Source organism: Macaca fascicularis, chromosome X, assembly GCF_037993035.2.
Source record: "Macaca fascicularis isolate 582-1 chromosome X, T2T-MFA8v1.1".
NCBI classification, from domain to species: Eukaryota; Metazoa; Chordata; class Mammalia; order Primates; family Cercopithecidae; genus Macaca; species Macaca fascicularis.
In genome coordinates, this window is record NC_088395.1 from 58,356,312 (window position 1) to 58,376,630 (window position 20,319).

The following is a 20,319-nucleotide window of genomic DNA, read 5'->3' on the forward strand; positions in this document are numbered from 1 at the left end:
CATTGAAGACTATAGGGCCAAAGGAAATATCCTCCGATAACAAAGAGAAAGAAGCTTTCTGAGAAACTTCTTTGTGTTATGTGAAATCATCATACAGAGTTTCAACTTTCCCCTCTAGAAGCCTTTCGCTAAGACAGTTCTTGTGGAATTGGCAAAGTGATATTTGGAAGCCCATAGAGGGCTATGGTGAAAAAGGAAATATCCTCAGAAGAAATCTGGAAAGAAGCTTTCTGAGAAACTGCTCTGTGATGTGTGACTTCCACTCACAGAGTTACAACTGTATTTCCTGGATCTCTTTGCTAGCCTTATTTCGGTGGAATCTGAGAACAGATATTTCGGATCCCTTTGAAGACTATAGGGCCAAAGGAAGTATCCTCCGATAACTGAGAGAAAGAAGCTTTCTGAGAAACTTATTTGTGTTCTGCGAAATCATCTCACAGAGTTACAGCTTTCCCCTGAAGAAGCCTTTCACTAAGACAGTTCTTGTGGAATTTGCAAAGTGATATTTGGAAGCCCATAGAGGGCTAAAGTGAAAAAGGAAATATCCTCAGATGAAATCTGCAAAGCAGCTTTCTGAGAAACTGCTCAGTGATGTGTGACTTCCAATCACAGAGTTATATCTGTATTTCGTGGATCTCTTTGCTAGCCTTATTTGTGTGGAATCTGAGAACAGACATTTCAGATCCCTTTGAAGACCCTAGGGCCAAAGGAAATATCCTCCGATAACAAAGAGAAAGAAGCTTTCTGAGAACCTTCTTTGTGTTCTGTGAAATCATCTCACAGAGTTACAGCATTCCCCTCAAGAAGCCTTTCGCTAAGAGAATACTTGTGGAATTGGCAATGTGATATTTGGAAGCCCATAGAGGGCTATGGTGAAAAAGGAAATATCCTCAGATGAATTTTGGAAAGAAGCTTTCTGAGAAACTGCTTAGTGTTCTGTTAATTCATCTCACAGAGATACATCTGTATTTCGTGGATCTCTTTGCTAGCCTTATTTCTGTGGAATCTGAGAACAGATATTTCGGGTCCCTTTGAAGACTCTAGGGCCCAAGGAAATACCCTCCGATTACAAAGTGAAAGAAGCTTTCTGAGAAACTTCTTTGTGTTCTGTGAAATCATCTCACAGAGTTACAGCTTTCCCCTCAAGAAGCCGTTCGCTGAGACAGTTCTTGTGGAATTGGCAAAGTGATATTTGGAAGCCCATAGAGGGCTATGGTGGAAAAGGAAATATCCTCAGATGAAATCCTGAAAGAAGCTTTCTGAGAAACTGCTTAGTGTTCTGTTAATTCATCTCACGGAGTTACATCTGTATTTCTTGGATCTCTTTGCTAGCCTTATTTCTGTGGAATCTGAGAAGAGATATTTCGGATCCCTTTGAAGTCTATAGAGCCAAAGGATATATCCTCCGATAACAAACAGAAAGAAGCTTTCTGAGAAACTTCTTTGTGTTCTGTGAAATCATCTCACAGAGTTACAGTTTTCCCTCAAGAAGGCTTTCGCTAAGACAGTTCTTGTGGAATGGGCTAAGTGATATTTGGAAGCCCATAGAGGGCTATGGAGAAAAAGGAAATATCCTCAGATGAAATCCGGAAAGATGCTTTCTGAGAAGCTGCTTAGTGTTCTGTAAATTCATCTCACAGTGTTACATCGGTATTTCGTGGATCTCTTTGCTAGCCTTATTTCTGTGGAATCTGAGAACAGATATTTCGGATCCCTTTGAAGACTCTAGGGCCGAAGGAAATATCCTCCGATAACAAAGAGAAAGAAGCTTTCTGAGACACTTCTTTGTGTTCTGTGAAATCAACTCACAGAGTTACACCTTTCCCCTCAAGAAGCCTTTCGCTAAGACAGTTCTTGTGGAATTGGCAAAGTGATATTTGGAAGCACATAGAGGGCTATGGTGAAAAAGGAAATATCCTCAGATGAAATCTGGAAAGAAGATTTCTGAGAAAATGCTTAGTGTTCTGTTAATTCATCTCACAGAGTTACATCTGTATTTCGTGGATCTCTTTCCTAGCCTTATTTCTATGGAATCTGAGAACAGATATTTCGGATCCCTTTGAAGATTCTAGGGCCAAAGGAAATATCCTCCGATAACAAAGAGAAAGAAGCTTTCTGAGAAACTTCTTTGTGTTCTGTGAAATCATCTCACAGAGTTACAGCTTTCTCCTCAAGAAGCCCTTCGCTAAGACAGTTCTTGTGGAATTGGCAGAGTGATATTTGGAAGCACATAGAGGGCTATGGTGAAAAAGGAAATATCCTCAGATGAAATCCAAAAAGAAGCTTTCTGAGAAACTGCTCTGCGATGTGTGATTTCCACTCACAGAGTTACATCTGTGTTTCGTGTATCTCTTTGCTAGCCTTATTTCTGTGGAATCTGGGAACAGATATTTCGGATCCCTTTGAAGTCTATAGAGCCAAAGGATATATCCTCCGATAACAAAGAGAAAGAAGCTTTCTGAGAAACTTCTTTTTGTTCTGCGAAATAGTCTCACAGATTTACAGCTTTTCCCTCAAGAAGCCTTTCGGTAAGACAGTTCTTGTGGAATGGGCTAAGTGATATTTGGAAGCCCATAGAAGGCTATGGTGAAAAACGAAATATCCTCAGATGAAAGATGGAAAGAAGCTTTCTGAGAAACTTCTCTGTGATGTGTGACTTCCACTCACAGAGTTACATCTGTATTTCGTGGATGTCTTTGCTAGCCTTATTTCTGTGGAATCTGAGAACAGATATTTCGGATCCCTTTGAAGACTATAGGGCCAAAGGAAATATCCTCCGATAACAGAGAGAAAGAAGCTTTCTGAGAAACTTCTTTGTGTTCTGTGAAATCTACTCACATAGTTACAGCTTTCCCTTCAAGAAGCCTTTCGCTAGGACAGTTCTTGTGGATTTGGCAAAGTGATATTTGGAAGCCCATAGAGGGCTATGGTGAAAAAGGAAATATCCTCAGATGAAATCTGGAAAGAAGCATTCTGAGAAACTGCTTAGTGTTCTGTTAATTCATCTCACAGTGTTACATCTTTATTTCGTGGATCTCTTTGCTAGCCTTCTTTCTGTGGAATATGAGAACATATATTTCGGATCCCTTTGAAGACTATAGGGCCAAAGGAAATATCCTCCGATAGCAAAGAGAAAGAAGCTTTCTGAGAAACTTCTTTGTGTTCTGTGAAATCATCTCACGGAGTTATAGCTTTCCCCTCAAGAAGCCCTTCGCTAAGACAGTTCTTGTGGAATTGGGAAAGTGATATTTGGAAGCCCATAGGGCTCTATGGTGAAAAAGGAAATATCCTCGGATGAAATCCAAAAAGAAGCTTTCTGAGAAACTGCTTAGTGTTCTGTTAATTCTTCTCACAGAGTTACATCTGTATTTCGTGGATCTCTTTCCTAGCCTTATTTCTATGGAATCTGAGAAGAGATATTTCAGATCCCTTTGAAGATTATAGGGCCAAAGGAAATATCCTCCGATAACAAAGAGAAAGAAGCTTTCTGAGAAACTTCTTTGTGTTCTGTGAAATCATCTCACAGAGTTACAGCTTTCCCCTCAAGAAGCCCTTCGCTAAGACAGTTCTTGTGGAATTGGCAGAGTGATATTTGGAAGCCCATAGAGGGCTATGGTGAAAAAGGAAATATCCTCAGATGAAATCCAAAAAGAAGCTTTCTGAGAAACTGATCTATGATGTGTGACTTCCACTCACAGAGTTACATCTGTATTTCGTGGATCTCTTTGCTAGCCTTATTTCTGTGGAAACTGAGAACAGATATTTCGGACCCCTTTGAAGGCTACAGGGCCAAAGGAAATATACTCCGATAACAAAGAGAAGGAAGCTTTCTGAGAAACTTCTTTGTGTTCTGTGAAAGCAACTCACAGAGTTACAGCTTTCCCCTCAGGAACCCTTTCGCTAAGACAGTTCTTGTGGAATTGGGAAAGTGATATTTGGAAGCCCATAGAGGGCTATGGTGAAAAAGGAAATATCCTCAGATGAAATATGGAAAGAAGCTTTCTGAGAAATTGCTCTGTGATGTGTGACTTCCACTCTCAGAGTTACATGTGTATTTCGTGGATCTCTTTGCTAGCCTTATTTCTGTGGAATCTGAGAACAGATATTTCGGATCCCTTTGAAGACTACTGGGCCAAAGGAAATATTCTCCGGTAACAAAGAGAAAGAAGCTTTCTAAGAAACTTCTTTGTGTTCTGTGAAATCATGTCACCGAGCTACAGCTTTGCCCTCAAGAAGCCTTTCGCTAAGAGAGTTCTTGTGGAATTGGCAAAGTGATATTTGGAAGCCCCTAGAGGGCAATGGTGAAAAAGGAAATATCCTCAGATGAAATCGGGAAAGAAGCTTTCTGAGAAACTGCTTAGTGTTCTGTTAATTCATCTCCCAGAGATACATCTGTATTTCGTGGATCTCTTTGCTAGCCTTATTTCTGTGGAATCTGAGAACAGATATTTCGGGTCCCTTTGAAGACTATAGGGCCAAAGGAAATACCCTCCGATTACAAAGTGAAAGAAGCTTTCTGAGAAACTTCTTTGTGTTCTGTGAAATCATCTCACAGAGTTACAGCTTTCTCCTCAAGAAGCCGTTCGCTAAGACAGTTCTTGTGGAATTGGCAAAGTGATATTTGAAAGCCCATAGAGGGCTATGGTGAAAAAGGAAATATCCTCAGATGAAATCCGGAAAGAAGCTTTCTGAGAAACTGCTTAGTGTTCTGTTAATTCACCTCACAGAGTTACATCTGTATTTCGTGGATCTCTTTGCTAGCCTTATTTCTGTGGAATCTGAGAACAGATATTTCGGATCCCTTTGAAGACTCTAGGGCCAAAGCAAATATCCTCCGAAAACAAAGAGAAAGAAGCTTTCTGAGAAACTTCTTTGTGTTCTGTGAAATCATCTCACAGTTACAGCTATCCCTTAAAGAAGCCTTTCGCTAAGACAGTTCTTGTGGAATTGGCAAAGTTATATTTGGAAGCCCATAGAGGGCTACGGTGAAAAAGGAAATATCCTCAGATGAAATCTGGAAAGAAGCTTTCTGAGAAACTGCTTAGTGTTCTGTGAATTCATCTCACAGAGTTACATCTGTATTTCGTGGATCTCTTTGCTAGCCTTATTTCTGTGGAATCTGAGAACAGATATTTCGCATCCCTTTGAAGACCCTAGGGCCAAAGGAAATATCCTCCGATAACAAAGAGAAGGAAGCTTTCTGAGAAACTTCTTTGTGTTCTGTGAAATCATCTCACAGAGTTACAGCTTTCCCCTCAGGAAGCCTTTCACTAAGACAGTTCTTGTGGAATTGGCAAAGTGATATTTGGAAGCCCATAGAGGGCTATAGTCAACAAGGAAATATCCTCAGATGAAATCCGGAAAGAAGCTTTCTGAGAAACTGCTTAGTGTACTGTTAATTTATCTCACAGAGTTACATCGGTATTTCGTGGATCTCTTTGCTAGCCTTATTTCTGTGGAATCTGAGAACAGATATTTTGGATCCCTTTGAAGACACTAGGGCCAAAGGAAATATTCTCCGATAACAAAGAGAAAGAAGCTTTCTGAGAAACTTCTTTGTGTTGTGTAAAATCATCTCACAGAGTTACAGCTTTCCCCTCAAGAAGCCTTTCGATAAGACAGTTCTTGTGGAATGGCAAAGTGATATTTGGAAGCCCATAGAGGGCTATGGAGAAAAAGGAAATCTCCTGAGATGAAATCTGTAAAGAAGCTTTCTGAGAAACTTCTCTGTGATGTGTGACTTCCACTCACAATGTTACATCTGTATTTCGTGGATGTCTTTGCTAGTCTTATTTCTGTGGAATCTGAGAACAGATATTTCGGATCCCTTTGAAGACTATAGGGCCAAAGGAAATATCCTCCGATAACAAAGAGAAAGAAGCTTTCTGAGAAACTTCTTTGTGTTCTGTGAAATCTACTCACAGAGTTACAGCTTTCCCCTCAAGAAGCCTTTCGCTAAGACAGTTCTTGTGGAATTGGGAAAGTGATATTTGGAAGCCCATAGAGGGCTAGGGTGAAAAAGGAAATATCCTCAGATGAAATCCAAAAAGAAGATTTCTAAGAAACTGCTCTGTGATGTGTGACTTCCACTCACAGAGTTACATCTGTATTTCGTGGATCTCTTTGCTAGCCTTATTTCTGTGGAAACTGAGAACAGATATTTCGGACCCCTTTGAAGGCTACAGGGCCAAAGGAAATATTCTCCGGTAACAAAGAGAAAGAAGCTTTCTGAGAAACTTCTTTGTGTTCTGTGAAATCATGTCACAGAGCTACAGCTTTCCCCTCAAGAATCCTTTCGCTAAGAGAGTTCTTGTGGAATTGGCAAAGTGATGTTTGGAAGCCCAAAGAGGGCTATGGTGAAAAAGGAAATATCCTCAGATGAAATCTGGAAAGAAGCTTTCTGAGAAACTGCTTAGTGTTCTGTTAATTCATCTCACAGAGATACATCTGTATTTCGTGGATCTCTTTGCTAGCCTTATTTCTGTGGAATCTGAGAACAGATATTTCGGATCCCCTTGAAGACTCTAGGGCCAAAGAAAATATCCTCCGAAAACAAAGAGAAAGAAGCTTTCTGAGAAACTTCTTTGTGTTCTGTGAAATCATCTCACAGTTACAGCTATCCCCTAAAGAAGCCTTTCGCTAAGACAGTTCTTGTGGAATTGGCAAAGTAATATTTGGAAGCCCATAGAGGGCTATGGTGAAAAACGAAATATCCTCAGATGAAATCCGAAAAGAAGGTTTCTGAGAAACTGCTTAGTGTTCCGTTAATTCATCTCACAAAGTTACATCTGTATTTCGTGGATGTCTTTGCTAGCCTTATTTCTGTGGAATCTGAGAACAGATATTTCGGATCCCTTTGAAGACTGTAGGGCCAAAGGAAATATCCTCCGATAACAAAGAGAAAGAAGCTTTCTGAGAAACTACTTTGTGTTCTGTGAAATGATCTCACACAGTTTCAGCTTTCCCCTCAAGAAGCCTTTCGCTAAGACAGTTCTTGTGGAATTGGCAAAGTGATATTTGGAAGCCCATAGAGGGCTATGGTGAAAAAGGAAATATCCTCAGATGAAATCTGGAAAGAAGCTTTCTGAGAAAATGCTTAGTGTTCTGTTAATTCATCTCACAGAGTTACATCGGTATTTCGTGGATCTCTTTGCTAGCCTTATTTCTGTGGAATCTGAAAACAGATATTTCGGATCCCTTTGAAGACTCTAGGGCCAAAGGAAATATCCTCCGATAACAAAGAGAAAGAAGCTTTCTGAGAAACTTCTTTGTGTTCTCTGAAATCATCTCACAGAGTTACAGCTTTCCCCTCTGGAGGCCTTTCGATAAGACAGTTCTTGTGTAATTGGCAAAGTGATATTTGGAAGACCGTAGAGGGCTATGGTGAAAAAGGAAATATCCTCAGATGAAATCTGGAAAGAAGCTTTATGAGAAACTTCTTAGTATTCTGTTAATTCATCTCACAGAGTTACATCTGTATTTCGTGGATCTCTTTGCTAGCCTTATTTCTGTGGAATCTGAAAACAGATATTTCGGATCCCTTTGAAGACTATAGGGCCAAAGGAAATATCCTCCGATAACAAAGAGAAAGAAGCTTTCTGAGAAACTTCTTTGTGTTCTGTGAAATCATCTCACAGAGTTACAGCTTTCCCCTCAAGAAGCCCTTCGCTAAGACAGTTCTTGTGGAATTGGCAGAGTGATATTTGGAAGCCCATAGAGGGCTATGGTGAAAAAGGAAATATCCTCAGATGAAATCCAAAAAGAAGATTTCTGAGAAACTGCTCTGTGATGTGTGACTTCCACTCACAGAGTTACATCTGTGTTTCGTGGATCTCTTTGCTAGCCTTATTTCTGTGGAATCTGAGAACATATATTTCGGATCCCTTTGAAGACTATAGAGCCAAAGGATATATCCTCCGATAACAAAGAGAAAGAAGCTTTCTGAGAAACTTCTTTGTGCTCTGTGAAATCATCTCACAGAGTTACAGCATTCCCCTCAAGAAGCCTTTCGCTAAGACAGTTCTTGTGGAATTGGCAAAGTGATATTTGGAAGCACATAGAGGGCTATGGTGAAAAAGGAAATATCCCCAGATGAAATCTGGAAAGAAGTTTTCTGAGAAAATGCTTAGTGTTCTGTTAATTCATCTCACAGAGTTCCATCGGTATTTCGTGGATCTCTATGCTAGCCTTATTTCTGTGGAATCTGAGAACAGATATTTCGGATCCCTTTGAAGACTCTAGGGCCAAAGAAAATATCCTCCGAAAACAAAGAGAAAGAAGCTTTCTGAGAAACTTCTTTGTGTTCTGTGAAGTCATCTCACAGTTACAGCTATCCCCTAAAGAAGCCTTTCGCTAAGACAGTTCTTGTGGAATTGGCAAAGTAATATTTGGAAGCCCATAGAGGGCTATGGTGAAAAACGAAATATCCTCAGATGAAATCCGAAAAGAAGGTTTCTGAGAAACTGCTTAGTGTTCCGTTAATTCATCTCACAGAGTTACATCTGTATTTCGTGGATGTCTTTGCTAGCCTTATTTCTGTGGAATCTGAGAACAGATATTTCGGATCCCTTTGAAGACTGTAGGGCCAAAGGAAATATCCTCCGATAACAAAGAGAAAGAAGCTTTCTGAGAAACTACTTTGTGTTCTGTGAAATGATCTCACACAGTTTCAGCTTTCCCCTCAAGAAGCCTTTCGCTAAGACAGTTCTTGTGGAATTGGCAAAGTGATATTTGGAAGCCCATAGAGGGCTATGGTGAAAAAGGAAATATCCTCAGATGAAATCTGGAAAGAAGCTTTCTGAGAAAATGCTTAGTGTTCTGTTAATTCATCTCACAGAGTTACATCGGTATTTCGTGGATCTCTTTGCTAGCCTTATTTCTGTGGAATCTGAAAACAGATATTTCGGATCCCTTTGAAGACTCTAGGGCCAAAGGAAATATCCTCCGATAACAAAGAGAAAGAAGCTTTCTGAGAAACTTCTTTGTGTTCTCTGAAATCATCTCACAGAGTTACAGCTTTCCCCTCTGGAGGCCTTTCGATAAGACAGTTCTTGTGTAATTGGCAAAGTGATATTTGGAAGCCCATAGAGGGCTATGGTGAAAAAGGAAATATCCTCAGATGAAATCTGGAAAGAAGCTTTCTGAGAAACTTCTTAGTATTCTGTTAATTCATCTCACAGAGTTACATCTGTATTTCGTGGATCTCTTTGCTAGCCTTATTTCTGTGGAATCTGAAAACAGATATTTCGGATCCCTTTGAAGACTATAGGGCCAAAGGAAATATCCTCCGATAACAAAGAGAAAGAAGCTTTCTGAGAAACTTCTTTGTGTTCTGTGAAATCATCTCACAGAGTTACAGCTTTCCCCTCAAGAAGCCCTTCGCTAAGACAGTTCTTGTGGGTTGGCAGAGTGATATTTGGAAGCCCATAGAGGGCTATGGTGAAAAAGGAAATATCCTCAGATGAAATCCAAAAAGAAGATTTCTGAGAAACTGCTCTGTGATGTGTGACTTCCACTCACAGAGTTACATCTGTGTTTCGTGGATCTCTTTGCTAGCCTTATTTCTGTGGAATCTGAGAACAGATATTTCGGATCCCTTTGAAGACTATAGAGCCAAAGGATATATCCTCCGATAACAAAGAGAAAGAAGCTTTCTGAGAAACTTCTTTGTGTTCTGTGAAATCATCTCACAGAGTTACAGCTTTCCCCTCAAGAAGCCTTTCGCTAAGACAGTTCTTGCGGAATTGGCTAAGTGATATTTGGAAGCCGATAGAGGGCTATGGTGAAAAAGGAAATATCCTCAGATGAAATCTGGAAAGAAGCTTTATGAGAAACTGCTTAGTGTTCTGTTAATACATCTCACAGAGTTACATCGGTATTTCGTGGATCTCTTTGCTAGCCTTATTTCTGTGGAATCTGAGAACAGATATTTCGGATCCCTTTGAAGACTCTAGGGTCAAAGGAAATACCCTCCGATAACAAAGAGAAAGAAGCTTTCTGAGAAACTTCTTTGTGTTCTGTGAAATCATCTCACAGAGTTACAGCTTTCCCCTCAAGAAGCCTTTCGCTAAGACAGTTCTTGTGGAATTGGCAAAGTGATATTTGGAAGCCCTTAGAGGGCTATGGTGAAAAAGGAAATATCCTCAGATAAAATCTGGAAAGAAGCTTTCTGAGAAACTGCTTAGTGTTTTGTTAATTCATCTCACAGAGTTACATCTGTATTTCGTCGAGCTCTTTGCTAGCCTTATTTCTGTGGAATCTGAGAACAGATATTTCGGATCCCTTTGAAGACTCTAGGGCGAAAGGAAATATCCTCCGATAACAAAGAGAAAGAAGCTATATGAGAAACTTCCTTGTGTTCTGTGAAATCATCTCAGAGTTACAGCTTTCCCCTCAAGAAGCCTTTCGCTAAGACAGTTCTTGTGGAATTGGGAAAGTGATATTTGTAATCCCATAGAGGGCTATGGAGAAAAAGGAAATATCCTCAGATGAAATCCGGAAAGATGCTTTCTGAGAAGCTGCTTAGTGTTCTGTTAATTCATCTCACCGAGTTACAACTGTATTTCGTGGATCTCTTTGCTAGCCTTATTTCTGTGGAATCTGAGAACAGATATTTCGGATCCCTTTGAAGACTATAGGGCCAAAGGAAATATCCTCCGATAACAAAGAGAAAGAAGCTTTCTGAGAAACTTCTTTGTGCTCTGTGAAATCATCTCACAGAGTTACAGCATTCCCCTCAAGAAGCCTTTCGCTAAGACAGTTCCTGTGGAATTCGCAAAGTGTTATTTGGAAGCACATAGAGGGCTATGGTGAAAAAGGAAATATCCTCAGATGAAATCTGGAAAGAAGTTTTCTGAGAAAATGCTTAGTGTTCTGTTAATTCATCTCACAGAGTTACATCGGTATTTCGTGGATCTCTTTGCTAGCCTTATTTCTGTGGAAACTGAGAACAGATATTTCGGATCCCTTTGAAGACTCTAGGGCCAAAGGAAATATCCTCCGATAACAAAGAGAAAGAAGCTTTCTGAGAAACTTCTTTGTTTTGTGTAAAATCATCTCACAGAGTTACAGCTTTCACCTCAAGAAGCCTTTCGATAGGACAGTTCTTGTGGAATTGGCAAAGTGATATTTGGAAGCCCATAGAGGGCTATGGTGAAAAAGGAAATATCCTCAGATGAAATTTGGAAAGAAGCTTTCCGAGAAACTCCTCTGTGATGTGTGACTTCCACTCACAGAGTTACGTCTGTATTTCGTGGATCTCTTTGCTAGCCTTATTTCTGTGGAATCTGAGAACAGATATTTCGGATCCCTTTGAAGACTATAGGGCCAAAGGAAATATCCTCCGATGACAAAGAGAAAGAAGCTTTATGAGAAACTTCTTTGTCTTCTGTGAAATCATCTCACAGAGTTACAGCTTTCCCCTCAGGAAGCCCTTCGCTAAGACAGTTCTTGTGGAATTGGCAGAGTGATATTTGGAAGCCCATAGAGGGCTATGGTGAAAAAGAAAATATCCTCAGATGAAATTCAAAAATAAGCTTTCTGAGAAACTGCTCTCTGATGTGTGACTTCCACTCACAGAGGTACATCTGTATTTCGTGGATCTCTTTGCTAGCCTTATTTCTGTGGAATCTGAGAACAGATATTTCGGATCCTTTTGAAGACTATAGAGCCAAAGGATATATCCTACGATAATAAAGAGAAAGAAGCTTTCTGAGAAACTTCTTTGTGTTCTGTGAAATCATCTCACAGACTTACAGCTTTCACCTCAAGAAGCCTTTCGCTAAGACAGTTCTTGTGGAATTGGCAAAGTGATATTTGGAAGCCCATAGAGGGCTATGGTGAAAAAGGAAATATCCTCAGATGAAATCTGGAAAGAAGCTTCATGAGAAACTGCTTAGTGTTCTGTTAATTCATCTCACAGAGTTACATCGGTATTTCGTGGATCTCTTTGCTTGCCTTATTTCTGTGGAATCTGAGAACAAATATTTCAGATCCCTTTGAAGACTATAGGGCCAAAGGAAATATCCTCTGATAACAAAGAGAAAGAAGCTTTCTGAGAAACTTCTTTGTGTTCTGTGAAATCATCTCAGAGAGTTACAGCTTTTCCCTCAAGAAGCCTATCGCTAAGACAGTTCTTGTGGAATTGGCAAACAGATATTTCGAAGCCCAAAGAGGGCTATGGTGAAAAAGGAAATATCCTCACATGAAATCTGGAAAGAAGCTTTCTGAGAAACTGCTTAGTGTTCTGTTAATTCATCTCACAGAGTTACATCGGTATTTCGTGGATCTCCTTGCTAGCCTTATTTCTGTGGAATCTGAGAACAGATATTTCGGATCCCTTTGAAGACTCTAGGGCCAAAGGAAATATCCTCCGATAACAAAGAGAAAGAAGCTTTCTGAGAAACTTATTTGTGTTCTGTGAAATCATCTCACAGAAGTACAGCTTTCCCCTCAAGAAGCCTTTCGCTAAGACAGTTCTTGTGGAATTGGCAAAGTGATATTTGGAAGCCCATAGGGTTCTATGGTGAAAAAGGAAATATCCTCGGATGAAATCCAAAAAGAAGCTTTCTGAGAAACTGCTTAGTGTTCTGTTAATTCATCTCACAGAGTTACATCTGTATTTCGTGGATTTCTTTCCTAGCCTTATTTCTATGGAATCTGAGAACAGATATTTCGGATCCCTTTGAAGATTATAGGGCCAAAGGAAATATCCTCCGATAACAAAGACAAAGAAGCTTTCTGAGAAACTTCTTTGTGTTCTGTGAAATCATCTCACGGAGTTACAGCTTTACCCTCAAGAAGCCCTTCACTAAGACAGTTCTTGTGGAATTGGCAGAGTGATATTTGGAAGCCCATAGAGGGCTATGGTGAAAAAGGAAATATCCTCAGATGAAATTCAAAAAGAAGCTTTCTGAGAAACTGCTCTCTGATATGTGACTTCCACTCACAGAGGTACATCTGTATTTCGTGGATCTCTTTGCTAGCCTTATTTCTGTGGAATCTGAGAACAGATATTTCGGATCCTTTTGAAGACTATAGAGCCAAAGGATATATCCTACGATAATAAAGAGAAAGAAGCTTTCTGAGAAACTACTTTGTGTTCTGTGAAATCATCTCACAGAGTTACAGCTTTCACCTCAAGAAGCCTTTCGCTAAGACAGTTCTTGTGGAATTGGCAAAGTGATATTTGGAAGCCCATAGAGGGCTATGGTGAAAAAGGAAATATCCTCAGATGAAATCTGGAAAGAAGCTTCATGAGAAACTGCTTAGTGTTCTGTTAATTCATCTCACAGAGTTACATCGGTATTTCGTGGATCTCTTTGCTTGCCTTATTTCTGTGGAATCTGAGAACAGATATTTCGGATCCCTTTGAAGACTCTAGGGCCAAAGGAAATATCCTCCGATAACAAAGAGAAAGAAGCTTTCTGAGAAACTTCTTTGTGTTCTGTGAAATCATCTCACAGAGTTACAGCTTTCCCCTCAAGAAGCCTTTCGCTAAGACAGTTCTTGTGGAATTGGCAAAGTGATATTTGGAAGCCCATAGGGTTCTATGGTGAAAAAGGAAATATCCTGGGATGAAATTCAAAAAGAAGCTTTCTGAGAAACTGCTTAGTGTTCTGTTAATTCATCTCACAGAGTTACATCTGTATTTCGTGGATCTCTTTCCTAGCCTTGTTTCTATGGAATCTGAGAACAGATATTTCAGATCCCTTTGAAGATTATAGGGCCAAAGGAAATATCCTCCGATAACAAAGAGAAAGAAGCTTTCTGAGAAACTTCTTTGTTTTCTGTAAAATCATCTCACAGAGTTACAGCTTTACCCTCAAGAAGTCCTTCGCTAAGACAGTTCTTGTGGAATTGGCAGAGTGATATTTGGAAGCCCATAGAGGGCTACGGTGAAAAAGGAAATATCCTCAGATGAAATTCGAAAAGAAGCTTTCTGAGAAACTGCTCTGTGATGTGTGACTTCCACTCACAGAGTTACATCTGTATTTCGTGGATCTCTTTGCTAGCCTTATTTCTATGGAATCTGAGAACAGATATTTCAGATCCCTTTGAAGTCTGTAGAGCCAAAGGTTATATCCTCCGATAACAAAGAGAAAGAAGCTTCCTGAGAAGCTTCTTTGTGTTCTGTGAAATCATCTCACAGAGTTTCAGCTTTCCCCTCAAGAAGCCTTTCGCTAAGACAATTCTTGTGGAATTGGGAAAGTGATATTTGGAAGCCCATAGAGGGCTATGGAGAAAAGGGAAATATCCTCAGATGAAATCAGGAAAGATGCTTTCTGAGAAGCTGCTTAATATTCTGTTAATTCATCTCACAGTGTTACAACTGTATTTCGTGTATCTCTTTGCTAGCCTTATTTCTGTGGGATCTGAGAACAGATATTTCGGATCCCTTTGAAGACTATAGGGCCAAAGGAAATATCCTCCGACAACAAAGGGAAAGAAGCTTTCTGAGAAACTTCTTTTTGTTCTGAGAAATCATGTGACAGAGTAATAGCTTTCCCCTCAAGAAGCCTTTCGCTAAGACAGTTCTTGTGGAATTGGCATAGTGATATTTGGAAGACCCTAGAGGGCTATGGTGAAAAAGGAAATATCCTCAGATGAAATCTGGAAAGAAGCTTTCTGAGAAACTGCTCTGTGATGTATGACTTCCACTCACAGAGTTACATCGGTATTTCGTGGATCTCTTTGCTAGCCTTATTTCTGTGGAAACTGAGAACAGATATTTCGGATCCCTTTGAAGTCTATAGAGCCAAAGGATATATCCTCCGATAACAAAGAGAAAGAAGCTTTCTGAGAAACTTCTTTGTGTTCTGTGAAATCATCTCAGAGAGTTACAGCTTTTCCCTCAAGAAGCCTTTCGCTAAGACAGTTCTTGTGGAATTGGCTAAGTGATATTTGGAAGCCCACAGAGGGCTATGGAGAAAAAGGAAATATCCTCAGATGAAATCCGGAAAGATGCTTTCTGAGAAGCTGCTTAATATTCTATTAATTCATCTCACAGTGTTACAACTGTATTTAGTGCATCTCTTTGCTAGCGTTATTTCTGTGGAATCTGAGAACAGATATTTCGGATCCCTTTGAAGACTCTAGGGCCAAAGGAAATATCCTCCGATAACAAAGACAAAGAAGCTTTCTGAGAAACTTCTTTTTGTTCTGTGAAATCATGTCACAGAGTTACAGCTTTCCCCTCAAGAAGCTTTTCGCTAAGACAGTTCTTGTGGAATTGGCAAAGTGACATTTGGAAGCCCATAGAGGGCTATGTTGAAAAAGGAAGTATCCTCAGATGAAATCTGGAAAGAAGCTTTATGAGAAACTGTTTAGTGTTCTGTTAATTCATCTCACAGAGTTACATCGGTATTTCGTGGATCTCTTTGCTAGCCTTATTTCTGTGGAATCTGAGAACAGATATTTCGGATCCCTTTGAAGACTCTAGGGCCAAAGGAAATATCCTCCGATAACAAAGAGAAAGAAGCTTTCTGAGAAACTTCTTTGTGTTCTGTGAAATCAACTCACAGAGTTACACCTTTCCCCTCAAGAAGCCTTTCGCTAAGACAGTTCTTGTGGAATTGGCAAAGTGATATTTGGAAGCCCATAGAGGGCTATGGTGAAAAAGGAAATAACCTCAAATGAAATCTGGAAAGAAGTTTACTGAAAAAATGCTTAGTGTTCTGTTAATTCATCTCACAGAGTTACTTCTGTATTTCGTGGATCTCTTTGGTAGCCTTATTTCTGTGGAATCTGAGAACAGATATTTCGGATCCCTTTGAAGACTATAGGGCCAAAGGAAATATCCTCCGATAACAAAGAGAAAGAAGCTTTATGAGAAACTTCTTTGTGTTCTGTGAAATCATCTCACGGAGTTACAGCTTTCTCCTCAAGAAGTCCTTCTCTAAGACAGTTCTTGTGGAATTGGCAGAGTGATATTTGGAAGCCCATAGAGGGCTATGGTGAAAAAGGAAATATCCTCAGATGAATTCCAAAAAGAAGCTTTTTGAGAAACTGCTCTGTGATGTGTGACTTCCACTCACAGACTTACATCTGTGTTTCGTGGATCTCTTTGCTAGCCTTATTTCTGTGGAATCTGAGAACAGATATTTCGGATCCCTTTGAAGACTATAGAGCCAAAGGATATATCCTCCGATAACAAAGAGAAAGAAGCTTTCTGAGAAACTTCTTTGTGTTCTGTGAAATCATCTCACAGAGTTACAGCTTTCCCCTCAAGAAGACTTTGGCTAAGACAGTTCTTGTGGGATTGGCTAAGTGATATTTGGAGGCCAATAGAGGGCTATGGTGAAAAAGGAAATATCCTCAGATGAAATCTGGAAAGAAGCTTTATGAGAAACGGCTTAGTGTTCTGTTAATACATCTCACAGAGTCACATCGGTATTTCGTGGATCTCTTTGCTAGCCTTATTTCTGTGGAATCTGAGAACAGATATTTCGGATCCCTTTGAAGACTCTAGGGTCAAAGGAAATACCCTCCGATAACAAAGAGAAAGAAGCTTTCTGAGAAACTTCTTTGTGTTCTGTGAAATCATCTCACAGAGTGACAGCTTTCCCCTCAAGAAGCCTTTCACTAAGACAGTTCTTGTGGAATTGGCAAAGTGATATTTGGAAGCCCTTAGAGGGCTATGGTGAAAAAGGAAATATCCTCAGATGAAATCTGGAAAGAAGCTTTCTGAGAAACTGCTTAGTGTTTTGTTAATTCATCTCACAGAGTTACATCTGTATTTCGTGGAGCTCTTTGCTAGCCTTATTTCTGTAGAATCTGAGAACAGATATTTCAGATCCCTTTGAAGACTCTAGGGCGAAAGGAAATATCCTCCGATAACAAAGAGAAAGAAGCTATATGAGAAACTTCTTTGTGTTCTGTGAAATCATCTCACAGAGTTACAGCTTTCCCCTCAAGAAGCCTTTCGCTAAGACAGTTCTTGTGGAATTGGCAAAGTGATATTTGTAATCCCATAGAGGGCTATGGAGAAAAAGGAAATATCCTCAGATGAAATCAGGAAAGATGCTTTCTGAGAAGCTGCTTAGTGTTCTGTTAATTCATCTCACCGAGTTACAACTGAATTTCGTGGATCTCTTTGCTAGCCTTATTTCTGTGGAATCTGAGAACAGATATTTCGGATCCCTTTGAAGACTCTAGGGCCAAAGGAAATATCCTCCGATAACAAAGAGAAAGAAGCTTTCTGAGAAACTTCTTTGTGCTCTGTGAAATCATCTCACAGAGTTACAGCATTCCCCTCAAGAAGCCTTTCGCTAAGACAGTTCTTGTGGAATTGGCAAAGTGATATTTGGAAGCACATAGAGGGCTATGGTGAAAAAGGAAATATCCCCAGATGAAATCTGGAAAGAAGTTTTCTGAGAAAATGCTTAGTGTTCTGTTAATTCATCTCACAGAGTTCCATCGGTATTTCGTGGATCTCTTTGCTAGCCTTATTTCTGTGGAAACTGAGAACAGATATTTCGGATCCCTTTGAAGACTCTAGGGCCAAAGGAAATATCCTCCGATAACAAAGAGAAAGAAGCTTTCTGAGAAACTTCTTTGTTTTGTGTAAAATCATCTCACAGAGTTACAGCTTTCACCTCAAGAATCCTTTCGATAGGACAGTTCTTGTGGAATTGGCAAAGTGATATTTGGAAGCCCATAGAGGGCTATGGTGAAAAAGGAAATATCCTCAGATGAAATCCAAAAAGAAGCTTTCTGAGAAACTGCTGTGTGATGTGTGACTTCCACTCACAGAGTTACATCTGTATTTCGTGGATCTCTTTGCTAGCCTTATTTCTGTGGAATCTGAGCACAGATATTTCGGATCCCTTTGAAGACTATAGGGCCAAAGTAAATATCCTCCGATAACAAAGGGAAAGAAGCTTTATGAGAAACTTCTTTGTGTTCTGTGAAATCATCACACAGAGTTACAGCTTTCCCCTCAAGAAGCCCTTCGCTAAGACAGTTCTTGTTGAATTGGCAGAGTGATATTTGGAAGCCCATAGAGGACTATGGTGAAAAAGGAAATATCCTCAGATGAAATTCAAAAAGAAGCTTTCTGAGAAACTGGTCTCTGATGTGTGACTTCCACTCACAGAGGTACATCTGTATTTCGTGGATCTCTTTGCTAGCCTTATTTCTGCGGAATCTGAGAACAGATATTTCGGATCCTTTTGAAGACTATAGAGCCAAAGGATATATCCTACGATAATAAAGAGAAAGAAGCTTTCTGAGAAACTTCTTTGTGTTCTGTGAAATCATCTCACAGAGTTACAGCTTTCCCATCAAGAAGCCTTTGGCTAAGACAGTTCTTGTTGAATTGGCTAAGTGATATTTGGAAGCCAATAGAGGGCTATGGTGAAAAAGGAAATATCCTCAGATGAAATCTGGAAAGAAGCTTTATGAGAAACGGCTTAGTGTTCTGTTAATACATCTCACAGAGTTACTTCGGTATTTCGTGGATCTCTTTGCTAGCCTTATTTCTGTGGAATCTGAGAACAGATATTTCGGATCCCTTTGAAGACTCTAGGGTCAAACGAAATACCCTCCGATAACAAAGAGAAAGAAGCTTTCTGAGAAACTTCTTTGTATTCTGTGAAATCATCTCACAGAGTTACAGCTTTCCCGTCAAGAAGCCTTTCGCTAAGACAGTTCTTGTGGAATTGGCAAAGTGATATTTGTAATCCCATAGAGGGCTATGGAGAAAAAGGAAATATCCTCAGATGAAATCCGGAAGGATGCTTTCTGAGAAGCTGCTTAGTGTTCTGTTAATTCATCTCACCGAGTTTCAACTGTATTTCGTGGATCTCTTTGCTAGCCTTATTTCTGTGGAATCTGAGTACAGATATTTCGGATACCTTTGAAGCCTATATTGCCAAAGGAAATATCCTCCGATAACAAAGAGAAAGAAGCTTTCTGAGAAACTTCTTTGTGCTCTGTGAAATCATCTCACAGAGTTACAGCATTCCCCTCAAGAAGACTTTCGCTAAGACAGTTCTTGTGGAATTGGCAAAGTGATATTTGGAAGCACATAGAGGGCTATGGTGAAAAAGGAAATATCCTTAGATGAAATCAGGAAAGATGCTTTCTGAGAAGCTGCTTAATATTCTGTTAATTCAACTCACAGTGTTACAACTGTATTTCGTGTATCTCTTTGCTAGCCTTATTTCTGTGGAATCTGAGAACAGATATTTCGGATCCCTTTGATGACTATTGGGCCAAAGGAAATATCCTCCGATAACAAAGAGAAAGAAGCTTTCTGAGAAACTTCTTTGTGTTGTGTAAAATCATCTCACAGAGTTACAGCTTTCACCTCAAGAAGCCTTTCGATAGGACAGTTCTTGTGGAATTGGCAAAGTGATATTTGCAAGCCCATAGAGGGCTATGGTGAAAAAGGAAATCTCCTGAGATGAAATCTGGAAAGAAGCTTTCTGAGAAACTTCTCTGTGATGTGTGACTTCCACTCACAGAGTTACATCTGTATTTCGTGGATGTCTTTGCTAGCCTTATTTCTGTGGAATCTGATAACAGATATTTCGGATCCGTTTGAAGACTATAGGGCCAAAGCAAATATCCTCCGATAACAAAGAGAAAGAAGCTTTATGAGAAACTTCTTTGTGTTCTGTGAAATCATCTCACAGAGTTACAGCTTTCCCCTCAAGAAGCCCTTCGCTAAGACAGTTCTTGTGGAATTGGCAGAGTGATATTTGGAAGCCCATAGAGGGCTATGGTGAAAAAGGAAATATCCTCAGATGAAATTCAAAAAGAAGCTTTCTGAGAAACTGCTCTCTGATGTGTGATTTCCACTCACAGAGGTACATCTCTATTTCGTGGATCTCTTTGCTAGCCTTATTTCTGTGGAATGTGAGAACAGATATTTCGGATCCTTTTGAAGACTATAGAGCCAAAGGATATATCCTCCGATAACAAAGAGAAAGAAGTTTTCTGAGAAACTTCTTTGTGTTCTGTGAAATCATCTCACAGAGTTACAGTTTTCCCCTCAAGAAGCCTTTCGCTAAGACAGTTCCTGTGGAATTGGCAAAGTGATATTTGTAAGCACATAGAGGGCTATGGAGAAAAAGGAAATATCCTCAGATGAAATCCTGAAAGACGCTTTCTGAGAAGCTGCTTAATGTTCTGTTAATTCATCTCACAGCGTTACAACTGTATTTCGTGGATATCTTTGCTAGCCTTATTTCTGTGCAATCTGAGAACAGATATTTCGGATCCCTTTGAAGACTATAGGGCCAAAGGAAATATCCTCCGATAACAAAGAGAAAGAAGCTTTCTGAGAAACTTCTTTGTGCTCTGTGAAATCATCTC